This window comes from Hypanus sabinus, chromosome 5, assembly GCF_030144855.1.
Source record: "Hypanus sabinus isolate sHypSab1 chromosome 5, sHypSab1.hap1, whole genome shotgun sequence".
Classification (NCBI taxonomy): domain Eukaryota; kingdom Metazoa; phylum Chordata; class Chondrichthyes; order Myliobatiformes; family Dasyatidae; genus Hypanus; species Hypanus sabinus.
In genome coordinates this window covers 33,564,597-33,571,609 of record NC_082710.1, presented here as the reverse complement: position 1 = coordinate 33,571,609, position 7,013 = coordinate 33,564,597, and the positions used below count along the sequence as shown (strand labels likewise).

The following is a 7,013-nucleotide window of genomic DNA, read 5'->3' as shown; positions in this document are numbered from 1 at the left end:
ACCTGTAACCTTATCCTTCAATCTTTCTGAATTATGGAGGACAGCATGTGTATAAATGCCTCTCTCCAGCAGACTTCATCATGACTCCAGTATTTCTACTATTTTTTAATGTTTCTTAATTTAACATGTTATTTTTTTAATGTTCTATCGCTGAGCAGCAGTGAACCGTCTGAGTGGCCTATCAGAGTTCTCCTTGGGAACTAGTTGACTTGATCAGCATTTCTGATCTGGCTGTTGCTCACGATTGCACCTGATAAAAAAAAATGTCAAGACATTGGTGAGGCTGAATCTGGGGTAGTAGGTACAGTTTTGGTTATCCTGTTATAAGAGAAATGCCACTGTTGGAAGGAGTGCAAGGAAGATGTATGAAGATGTTGTCAGGACTTGAGGGCCTCAGTTGAAGGGGAGAATTTTATTTTCCTGAAGTATGAAAACTGAGTAGTGACTTTGTAGAAGTTCATAAGGGGCACAGTTAGAGTGAATAGGAAAAGTAAATCAACAACAAGGTTGAGGTGAGAGAGAAAACATTTAAAAGGAACTTGAGGGACAACGTCATGGTGTGCATATGGAATAAGCTGCTAGATAAAAAGCTTGAAGTAGGTAAAATTTTAAAAAAAATTTGCATAGACACATGGATGGGTAAGGTTCAGAGATGGGGTTCCCAACCTTATCTTATTGCCTGGACCCCTACCACTTACCAAGGAGTCCACGGACCCAGTTGTGGGGAACACCTGGTTTAGAGGGATGTACTGAATGAAAACACATAGACCTAGTTTTGATGGGCATCTTTGTGGGCATGGCCAAATTGAGCCAAAAGGCCTCAATTAACTCCCATCAAAGACAAGATAGGAGAAACTTTGCAGTAGAGCAACAAATCATAAACAGAAGAGCTTCTGCAGATGCTGGAAATCTTAAGCAAGACACACAAGAGGCTGGAGGAACTCAGGATGTGTTTTGCCAAAGGGTCTACTGTGCTGTATTACTCTGACTCTAAATTGTTAAATTGGCTTATTACTGTCACGTGTTGAGGTACAGTAGGAAAATCTTGTCTTGCATACCATCTTCACAAACAGCACTAATTCCTCAAGAGGATAAAGGAAGTTGGTGTGGCCCCATCGACCCTTACCAATTTTCATCATGCATCCGAACTGGATGGGAAAGGGCTCGGTAGATCAATTGCTCGTGGCGTGACATGGTACAGCCCACCACACCATGGAAAATAACATCCCCTATGTAGACTCGGTACTTCTCGCTGCCTCCGTAAAGCAACCAGCTTCGGCCCGAAACGCCGTCACTACCTCCTCCCATAGATGCTGTCTGGCCTGCTGAGTTCTGCCAGCATTTTGTGTTTTTATTTATTTCCAGCATCTGCAGATTCACTCGTGTTGCCAGCTAATGAAAGTCTCCATTCTCCCAGGACATTCTCTCTTCTCCCTGGCTTCCTCTGGTTCACTTCAACCTTACTCGGATATATCTGAAAACCTCTCCATTCTCAGCCAATTTCCTTTCTATCTCTATTTGTTTCACAGAGAGAATTCATTAAAATACACATTGAAAATACACGAAGTAAATTCTGCTGCGCATTTTTTGCTGCTTTAAGATCCACCCTAACTTGTTTATCGATCTCGCGCAGCTAATATCGCCACGTTAGTTCTAAATTTGTGTTTAATACACGTTTTTCTCCATCATAAATGTTGAACTCTCTAAGATCATGGGCAGAAAATAACAGAATTAAAGAAATGTTTTACAAGCTGAGACATCTTGGCACAATCGGCACGTTTCGATTGCAGAATTGAAATGTAACTCCAGATTTAAAACATAATGACGCAACTAAAGTGGAGAGAACAGGGTTTTAACCATTTTATTTTTAATGCCAAGTTTTGTTTAAGATGTAATTTTAGATAGGAGACAATTACAAAGAAGTGAAAATTTGAAGATCGGTCAATCTAGAGTGAAAAATCAAAGGATTTAAAACGTAGCAGTATGGCATTAACATTGAAAATATATAATAGCACAAACACGAAAAATAATCTGCAGATGCTGGAAATCCAAGCAACGCACGAAAATTGCTGGCGGGATTTTGTGTGTGCGTTTTTAAAATATGTATGACAGACAACTCTCGTATAAATTCGATTAAATTCAAACCCTCTGATTCTAATAATCAGAAAGCTGTTGAGATACTATCATCGTCGTCTATTTATTACAATGCAAGCCTAGAAGCAGGAAATAGCGTTTACATGAAACATAGTTAAGAAGATAGGAGGTGCATTTTCCTCGTGCGTTTAAAGACAGCCAAAATTTGATACATTTAGCAGGAGATCTTCAGCAAGGCATATCATATCTACGCATGTTCATGTGACAGAAATATTAAGGTACCCCTGGGCTGGTAATGATTGTCCACAAAGCAATCATTACCTTTTCTCGCTTCTTTGGAACACTGACACTGGGAGGCGCGGTCTGCTTTGTGTCCGAGGTGTTTCAGTGCGAGGTTGCCTTCAATAGGAGCGTGTAGTCGGGCGTCGCTACCGCGACTGGCTGGGCCGGCAGTCAGTCTCACCGAGGGGCGTGGGTTGGAGGCTACCGGAGGGTTGGTTCAGGGAGCGGCGTTGGGCACGTTGGTTTCGCGGGCGGAACCGTTGATTTTATTTCTTTCTGAACTCCGCCAATGCAAGCTATTTGTTACAAGCTTGTTATTGCGAGCATTTCCTCTCTCAGCCTTACAACTGGAAACGACGGATAGAGAAATCTGCTGGTGCAGCCGAAGTAAAAAAAAAGCGCGAGTGTCTCGGTGAGTTTCATTTTCTTCTGACGTTTGCGGTTTTGAGTGATTAACCCGAGTCCAGCTGCGGCATTTATTGAGGGCTGTGTGACAGGAACACTGAAAGTTGGGATTAGGAAATCCTAGTGGATGGAAACTTGGTTGTCATGGTTCAAAAATAGAATTCGGCGTGTGTCGCCGTGAAGGGGTAATGATGGCAGTGATCTTGAGCTTCTTCCTGTGTCTTTCGGGCCGTGAACTTTACGAACTGTGCGCTTACGGAGAGGGATTCTCCCCGTCCTTCAGAAGGGCACAATGAAAAGAACCCATATCTTGTGTGTTGTCTCTTTGCTCACGCATTCTAGTGCAGTTTACATCTAACCGTGCTCCATCCAGCTGCGTTAGGGTTAACGCGAGTAATTCGGGCGGAATTACTGTAGATGGCAACAGTTTGGTGGATTTTTAAATATCACTTTACAAACAATTTCTAACAAATGTTTAATTTACAATCTCGGTGGGGGTGTCGGTAAATGCACGCACTCTGCATTTTCAAAATTGCTGTTTTGTGTCTCTTTACAAACATTCTTAAATGCTTTAATAGATCTAAGTGGTTAAATGCACGCACCCTACATGTTTATGTTACTCTACAAACATTTCTTGACAAATATATTAATTTATAATCTCGAAGGTTTAATAGCACGCAAGCTGCATTTTGGCAATTGATAGAAACGAAAAATTATATTCTTAAAATCCTCGGTTGTACTGGTCAGTAACTCGAGAGTTCAGAAACATTTGCAGGATGACACTATCGTGAATATTCAATTTACAAAAATGAATAAAACCAGAACGCTGTCTCAGCACGTCAGAGAGCATCTGTGAAGAGGCGTAGAGTTAATCTTTCCAATCCATGACTTTTCATCACAACACTAATTCTGTTTCTTTTTCTACTCTCTCTCTATCAATGCTGCCTTACCTTCTGATTATTTTCTTTCTGAATTTTGTCTGCTGTATTTTGCTCTTCAATGGGAACCTCGTTTGGAGTGTTGAGAAATAAGCTTTATGAAGACTGACATTTAACATGGAGAATTAGCAGTGGGCAGAAAAGTATAAATATTTTAGTACTGACATTTTGCAGAATTTATCCGTGCCAGGATTTTTTTTTCCCCGTTTAGCAGTTTCAAAGGTGGGAATTGTTTCTATCATGCTGACCACCTTAAGGTACTTTGGTAGTATATGCAGTCCTCTGTGCTGTTAATCATTTTGGCTGTTGATATTGCAGCCTTCCTGATGCTATTTTCTCCTGAACTCTGTTTCAACCCCCTCCCCTCTTCCCCCAATACTCATTCCAGCCTAAAAGAGTTGAGAACCTGTCTGAGACAAGCTCAGTCTCATCTATAATGGTTTGTTAATGCTTTATTTAAGCCATAATTATAACACCTGAGAACAAATTTTGACTTTACAGTAACTAAGGATCATAGTTATTCAACATTTGAATAATGTGGGACTTGGAAAGGAATTTGTAGGATGGCATTCTCTCAGCAGGCTGCTGTCCTTGGCATTTGAGATGGTAGCAGTTACACATTTCTGTATAATGTCGGAAAGAAGATATGCATGTAGTTTACTTTGTATATGGTACCCACTTAAACCATTACAAATGGGTGGTGGAGGGGGTGATTGTTCAGAACAATGAATTGGATGCCTGTCAAGTGGCCGTCTTTGTCCTGGCTACTGTAACGCAAAGCTTCTATGTAGCGGTTCTGCACTTTGCAGACAAATGGACAGCTTCTTGATGTGCTTCTGATCTGACTGTTGTAGAATGTGGCAAGGTTTTGACAAGCCAAAGTAAAAATGCTTCTGCCACCATAGTCAAGTTTCTGGTTGATGTTGGGGTCTCAGTGATGTTGATAGACAGACGGACATACTTTATTGATCCCAAGGGAAATTGGGTTTCTCTTGACTATACTGTTGACTATCAACGGCATGTTGGTAGGTTCTTGATTTGTAAGGATTACAGGTAAAAGGCAGGAGAATGTGGTTGAGAGGGAAAATAAATCAGCCATGGTCGAATGGCAGAGCAAAGTGGATGGGCTAAATTGGCTGAATTCTGATCCTATGCCTTATGGGAGGAGGTAAATTTCTGTTTTTTTTTTAAAAAAGATGATCATTTTCATAATATGCTGGCTGAGCTCTGCTGTTCACATCAGTGCATACCTAAGTGTTGCGAATGGCTTGCACGATGTAAACGTGAACTCATTGTTTGTAGTATGTCAGATAATCAGAGCTGAACACTCTCATCTTTAACTAATCCTATTCAGATGTTATGATGAAGGGAAAGGCTTTTATGACATGGCTAAGAATGTTTGCTTCTAGGACACTGCCTGAGCAATGTTTCTGTAACGAATGTCATTCGGTTTTGCTGTTGAAAATACTACTTTTGTTCTGCCCCCACAACTTCAATTAATTTAAAAATATTTTCACATTTCAGATGTGATCCAAAAGTAACTCGTCTATTATACTGAAAAAGCTGCTGTGAGGATTAGTATCAGTTACTGAAAATCCAGTAATTTGAGCTATTTATCACATGCTTTATTGTATCATTTATTGCTTTTTTTAAAAATTGCAGTTGTGAAACTTGCCATTAACCTTAAGATGAAGGAAGTTGTGTTCATTGTTTATCAAGTGAAAATATTGCAGACTGTGCTCAGTTTTTAAAAATATCAAGAAACACTCAAACAGATTTAAAAAAATACTTAATAGAAAAATTAAAACAGATTACTTAAAAGAGTCATGAACACTCAAATTTTAATTGATCATATTTGCACAGTGGCATAGTGGTTAGCACGACATTTTTACAGTACAGGCGACCTAAGTTCGCTTCCCGCCACTGTCTACAAGGAGTTTGTACATTCGCTCCGTGACCACGTGGGTTTCCTCTGGGAGCTCCTGTTTCGTCCCATAGTCCAAAGATGCGTTAGATAGATCATTTGGTCATTGTAAATTGTCCTATGAATAGGACAGAATTAAATTTAGGGATTGCTGGGTGGCATGGCTCAAAGAGCTAGAATGGCCTATTCTGCACTGAATGTCCATAAATAAATAAGTTAATAAAATAACTTAAGGAAGAACTTGGACTATATGCTACTTATGGAATATGGCTCAAAGTTGTAGGAATTTGCCCTTATCATTTTTCAAATGACTTGTCTTTCTGCCTTGACCAAATGATAAATTAGTGTTAACATACAAAGCAAGAAGCAGTTGAACTTGTGATTATATTTAGCTACCAGTTCCAGAAATGAGATGTCTATAATCTGCATCTGATTCAACGTGCTTGGATTAATTAGCATATCTTGACAGAAAAAGCACATTGTTCTGAAAGTTTTGCCACTGAGGGCCTAGGCTTCAAGCAGATACACCGTTGTATATTGTTCTTCTTCATTCCCATAATTCACTGCCACTCGAGATCTGTAAGTGATATGGTGGAAACTTAAAAAATATTTGTGTTGCACGATGAAATCGTTGGGTAGAATTTTTAACATTACAACAATGAAGAAACATTTTCTCTATATGTCCTGTAATATCTTTCATGTAAAAGTAATTATTGAAATTAGCAATTGACATAAATGAGTTAACATGGAACCAAAAATGTGAATTTGTTCCTCCCTCAGACTGTTAAAAAAACAAATACATTTACCATGATTCAGCGGAAAATCTGTTTCTGGCATTATCCATTGGAATTTGAGTTTCACAGCACCACGTTGGAGAGGAAAGCGTTACAATTTCTCAGTCCTCTTGAGACACATTTTATATGTTATTTACCTGGCCCTTCAAATAGCAAGACATTGATTTCTGTTCTTTCTTGCTGAAGAAAGCACAGGGAGAACAAAAACTACATGAAGTAACACATAAACACAAGGCATTCGGCAGATGCTGAAAATCCAAACCAACACGCACAAAATCTTGGAGGAACTCAACAGGTCAGGCAGCATCTATGGAAAGGATTAAACAGTCGACATTTCAGACTGAGACACTTCAGGACTGGAAAGGAAGGAGAAAGATGTGAGAGTAAGAAGGTGGAGGATGGGGGTGGAGGACTTGCTAGAAGGTGATAGGTGAAACCTAGTGGGAGGGAGAGGTAATGGGCTGGAAAAGAAGGAATCTGATAGGAGAGGAGAGTGGACCATAGGAGAAAGGAAAGGAGGAGGGGCACAGGGGGAGTTGATGTGCAGGTGAGGAGAAGAGATAAGAGGCCAGAGAG

At 40.0% G+C, this 7,013-nt stretch overlaps 1 protein-coding gene across 1 annotated transcript in view; it reads left to right on the top strand.

The window, feature by feature from the left end:
* The first annotated feature begins 2,586 nt into the window (after nucleotides 1-2,586).
* LOC132394042 (E3 ubiquitin-protein ligase MARCHF3-like) overlaps nucleotides 2,587-7,013 on the top strand; it is a 90,150-nt gene continuing 85,723 nt past the window's right edge. Inside the window, exon 1 of the mRNA XM_059969693.1 lies at nucleotides 2,587-2,788. The gene's annotated coding sequence lies outside the window, so the exon portion shown is untranslated. The remainder of the gene's footprint in view (nucleotides 2,789-7,013) is intronic.